The sequence below is a fragment of the Oppia nitens genome, unplaced genomic scaffold (assembly GCF_028296485.1).
Source record: "Oppia nitens isolate AA-2021 unplaced genomic scaffold, nextdenovo-longstitch-racon4-pilon3 scaffold18_pilon_pilon_pilon, whole genome shotgun sequence".
NCBI lineage: Eukaryota > Metazoa > Arthropoda > Arachnida > Sarcoptiformes > Oppiidae > Oppia > Oppia nitens.
The window spans coordinates 1,071,836-1,078,319 of NW_026533197.1; positions in this window are offsets into that span (position 1 = coordinate 1,071,836).

The window sequence follows — 6,484 nt, forward strand, 5'->3', positions numbered from 1 at the left end:
AGTTATGCACTTTAATCGACACTAATATATCGTATATAAGATAACGTAATTGTATCGTATTTTTCAGTTATTATAAATCAATCGTTTTTGTGTAATATTAAAATAAACATTAATTTTATTAATCGTTTCGTTTTTATTACGCAATTGTCGGCTAACTGGCCGACATTCTGGCGCAGTCGGTAAAATAACTCAACGTCACGACAGTCATCGATAACATCGTATCAACCGTCATGCCGTACACATACAGTACACGCAGCCGTACCCGAGCGGTAGGCACACCGAAACCACGTGTTAGTCGTCGCATAGGAGCTAACGATCACTCGAAAAGCGGTAAGTATCCGGTATCTGGAGTCAGCGACACCGATATCGAGACCATCTCACTGGTCTCTCGGCCGTCCACATCGAACCGTCCGATACGATCACCGCAACCACCGATCAAACAGAGCTTAAGCGCTAAATCGACACACATCTCACTCGGCATTGGTACGAAACAATATCGATGACACACCCGCTATACCGACTGTATATCAACCAATCATTGGTCTGGTATGCGATAAATATAGCGGTCCCGACCCGAACATCACCATCGAAGAATGGTTACGTATGTTTTCGTTGCTCACCATCGATGCCAACGATGACAAAGAAAAACTTAAATACTAGCGCTCTCATGGATGGCCGAGGAAATCGAGCCGAACTGGCACACCATGACCTGGAATCGGTGCCGAATCTCATGATTTCCCGATTCAGTCGCAAATCAACGAACCCTTTAGTCGAAGCAATTCATCGACAACTCAACCAAAATGAGTTCGTCATCGACTACTACAACGATATGAGACGACTGACACAACAGGCCGGTCTCAACGACATCAACGCCGTCGCTTTGCTTACCGAATGCCCGATAGTTATCGACATATATTAGGCGCGTCTCGCTTGAAGACACCTCAGGACTGGTATGAGGTCGCCATCAATATCGAGTCCGCAAAAATAAAGCGCAAACATTCGCGACATAACACTGGTCGTAATCAAGACGAAAGTTATACCGAAAGCTCATCTGAGAGCTCATCACCCGAAGACTACACGATTTGCATTCAAGTAGTACCACATATCGATTCTCATATCGATACACATATTGATTCGCATATCAATACGATTAACGATGCAAACGAATGCAAACAACCGATTTGGTCGACACCTAAACCCGAATCTACTACCGAAACATGTCGTCCTATTGAGACAACGACTGTCCCTAACATTGTTATGGCGACAGAAACCGTCACATTTGGACAAGAAATCGCCGACACCACCGATAAAGACGTAGAAAATACAATACACGTCGAAACAACGCCTAACACACTACAAGATCGCCGAATGTTATCGATAAATCACGAGATGCTATTTCGCAATATTTATCGGATATCAAATCGTTTGTGATACCGATAATCGACGTAACGACATGTCGTTCACGCCGTCAAATCGTTTGGTTAAATCAATCACAACAACAACATCGAAGTCATTGAACCGATTCTCAACGACGCCCATCAATCCATCAGCGGATGTTAATCAAGTGTTCATAGACCGTCCATTTGGCCGTACAAATTATTCACCCGATACGTCCGCACCGTATAGACGCTGGCCTTCGCGGTATTGTCGACCAGATGTCGACAGTTATGCACTTTAATCGACACTAATATATCGTATATAAGATAACGTAATTGTATCGTATTTTTCAGTTATTATAAATCAATCGTTTTTACGTAATATTAAATAAACATTAAATTTATTAATCGTTTCGTTTTTATTACGCAATTGTCGGCTAACTGGCCGACAATATAAAGATAAAAATTAGTTAACATTTAATTTATAAAAATTTCTGAAAAAGTCTGAGAGAGTAAAATCTCCAAAATTTTGGTTCTCTATGGATAAGCCGGTCTCACCCCTCAGATCGCAATCTAAATAATTACTAACATTTTAAAATTTTATCTTTATTTTGTAAATTATTTATTTATTAAAAATAATGTAAAAGTTTTCAAATTTTTTATTTATTTATTTTTGTATATATTATTATAATTGTTATAAATTACTTTTTATTGTTTCTATACAGTAGTTATAAGATATTTATGCAGTGAATTAATGTAACATAAATTGATATAATGATTGATATTACTATTTATAAAGAAAATATATTTTATTGTATATATTAAAATATTGTTTTTTAGGCATAATCTTAAATGTCGACATTGGCCATACATATTTATATTACAGTATTAATATGAGTGCCGATGAAAGCAATAATGATAATAACAAAAAAATATTTGATTGACTTTAACCTTAGATTATAGAGTGACAAAATGGCAATGATATAGATAACGTTAAAATAAATAACACACTAATTGGTCATCAATAGTATAATTAGCAGATAATTACAAACGAATATTATATGTAAATATCACACAAAATGCTAAGATTTGCAAAACGTATGCTTGATTTATAATAACGAAATAAATGAAGATTTGATTAAATAAATAAATATATAATTTGATATTTAATTTTAAATTCTAAATAAACATTTTTAATAAATTTTATTAAAAAAATCAGGAATAAGTTTCTATAATATAAAATATAAATATAGAATATAAAAACCTTAAAATTATATTTTAAATAACTATATTACAATTAAATGTAATTTTTTGTATCCAGATATTTAAATAATTACTAATTCTGTTAATTAAAAGAATTAAAAAAGCTTTTAAATTATTTGAGACTTTTCTGAAATTTTTTTTATCTTTTAAAGTTTTTTTTATTATATGTTAATTTAATATTTTATAATTTTTTTATAAACTAATAACTTGGATAAACAAAATTAAAATCAATTAAAAGATATCATATAACATAAATAAGACAAATAGATTAAAAGTTTAATTTTTAGTTAAATTTTCAAATAATAATTTATTAATTTACTTAATGAATAAAAAATGCATTAAAAATTTATGTTAGTTTAGTTTTAAAAAAGAAAAAATTTATGATACATGCATTTCAAAAATATATAATAATATATTTTTTAAAAAGCTCATCAATTATGATATATGTCTTTTTATAAAATAAATTATTAGTGAATGTCATGCGCGGGACATCTCAGGGATGCTGGGATCAGATGTGATGCTATCAGATCCCTAACATTTCTTTTAGTTTATTGGACTTCCTATAACTGTTGAACCAATTATATTGTAACCGTTAAAATGTGTTTTATTAAACAGTTAGTAATATTTTTATAAATAACAAATTTTTATGTAATATAATCAAAAATGTCACCCAAAGCTAATACAATTGTCACTCGAAATGCTTTTATAGGACATATCATTAAAAAACTTGAATCATTAAGTATTGCATTTTATAACTTTATTGAATGTTATTTATATTTTTTTAAAACTTTATATTTATAATAAAATACATAAATTATTAGTTAAAATGTTTATCTTGTTGTACTTAATAATAAATTTTTAAAATTATAAATATTCTATTAATTTTAACGCCTTTATTAATTATTAATCAGTTAGCATTTAAGTGTAAAAATATTATTTTGTAAAAATTAGATAATAATAAATAATTTGATAATTGTTTAAGAAATTTTTTGATAATATTACAAATAATTATTTAAGTGCTTTAATTAATATTTAAAGTATTTAAATTTATTTTTAAATTTGGACAAAATAAAAGCCATTATAACATGTTTTATTATCTTTTATATATTGAATTAAAAATATTTTCCTATACTGTATATTTAGTAGTATATAAATTAGTGGCTACTTTATATAATACTATTTATATGATAATATTATATACTGTATTATATAATGCTAAGTTTAATTTAAAATTATAGTAATAAAGCAATAAATATTAATATATTGCTAACATCTGTCAGCAGTACTTTTAAATTACACATAATTTCATTTAAAAAATTTATAATTATATATTTAAAAATTATTTTATAATAATTTAATTTCGTTTTAAAGATAATGTATTAGCATTTATTTGAATGACAATTTATATTTTTAATTTAAATATAAATCAACAATTTAAATATATTCTTAAAAATTATTTTAATCTAAAATCTTATTATTATTATCACATGAAATAATATACGAAAAAATCTATGAGCATATCATACTGTATATTAAACTTAACTAAATTCATACAAAAATATAGTTAATTTGAATAATTTTTGCAAATACTTTAATATTGTATAGTATTTTTAATAGTAACCATTCAATTACAATTAGTATTAAATTTTTAATGTTAAAATATTGGCAACAATGAGTAAAGTTAGCTATATTTTTGAATGAATTTACTAAAGTTTAATATATAATCTGTATAACTGGTTTGTGTGATAAATCACTGATAATATAAGTATATAATAATAATATAAAAATTAATAAACTTTTTTTTTCATAAATTGATGTTTTTGTGAAATGTTTATGTAAATAATTACAAAAAAACTATGTTTGACTAATTTAGATCATATATTTATAATCGCAAACACATCATTACCTAACTGTCCCATAATCTATTGCGATGAAAGATTTACGCGATTTATTGGTTGGAAGCGATCGGAAGTAATTAGCAAAAGCTTAATCTCTGAATTATTTCACGGGATTTACAATAAAAATAGTGACAATAATTGTATTATAGAGTCATTTAAAAGTGCTATCATTGATAATATTGACTTTGAGTTTGAAAACACTTTTGTCAAAAAAGATGGTCAGTTGTAATACGATTATAATAACTATATTTGTTTATTAATATTTTCTAATTATCATTGAATAGGGACAAAGTTTATGTGTAATGTATTGATGATACCGATCAAGTCATCGCATTTGGTTATTGTAATGTTTGATCCCTTTCCAAATCAACAACATTTATCGGATTGTCATAAATGTAAGCATAAAACTATATATTGAATATATTCAGAGTTAAGTAAAGGGTAGGGATATGGCGAAAATACCGCCTAAGATTGAGATTTTGGGATATGACCCCGCACACTTTTTGACCAAACCGGAAAAAATTTCGCTTAAAAACAAGAAATTAACCCCTTCTAAAATTTCGGAGCCGATTTTTTTTAATTTATAAAAATTAAAATTTTAACTAAAATTTATCACTTAAATGTTTTTAGGTTTTAAAAACATATTAAAATTGAATTATTTAATAAAAATTAGTAAAATAGTTTAAACTACGTTGAAATTGAGCCAAAAATAACATAATTTTACTAAAATTATGTAATTAAAGACTTAAAAATAAATTGCTTGTTCAATAAAGTAATAATTTTACAATTAGGATATTATTTTAAGATGATTAAAATAATTCTAATTATATATATATTATTATAATGTTTTTTATAAATTAATTTTATTTCTTTACATTTTAAATGTAAAATAATTATATTTATAGCTTTTTGAAATTTTAATCAAAATAAATTAATTATTTACATTTTAAGAATTAGTCGAGTTTAAAATTAAAAGAAAAAAATAGTATTAAGTTAATACTACAATATATTTATCTAAATATAACATTATTGTAATAAAAAAATGTTTAACAAAAAACTTAAAAAATGATTTATTTGTACAAAAAAAAGTAATTGAATTACAATTAAAATAATATTTAAGATAATTAAGATGATAATAATAATAAATTATACCATAATATTTAGTAATTTTGTTACTTTAAATTTTGCATTTTAAAGGCAAAATTATTTTTTTATTTATATAATTTTAATTAAAATTTAATTTTTTATTAATATTATGAAAATTTAAGGAATTTATGTGAAATATATTCTTACTTTCCTGGGAATTTACTCCCATTTAAATGGGAATTTCGAGAATTTGGGGAATTTTTAAGGAATTATTTTTTGATCTTCCCTGTATTTTAAAATTTTTAATAAATTGTCGTTTAAAAATGCAATAAAAAGGACCCTATACCCCAAGATTTTTCGAAATTTTTTCGATTTTAACCCACTTATACCCCCTTAAATCCAAAATCTCGCTTAACATTGATAATATATATATTGTTTTATTATTTATAAAAACAAACAATTTAGTACACTAAGTTACTACAGTATATTTTTAGTTATAATATAATAACTTTAAATACTGTACATTTCAATGTACAACTATGTATACAAATAATGTTATACACTATTTATATTTAATATTATAGATTTGTAAAGCATTATTGTTAATGAGAAATATAATTTAATAATTCAAAACATATAGTATTTTCAATTAATTAATAATTGATTAATAGGGCAATCAATCGATAATATATTAAAGAGTATATATTCAAGTAAAGCATTGTGTGATCCCATTGAAAGAAGTCAATCATTGGATATAAATGAAACTGTTATTCAAATGACAAGACATGAAAATATTGAAAAGACGGCAAAAATGGCCAAAATTATACCAAACAAACATCTCGTGTCAACTAATTGTGTTTT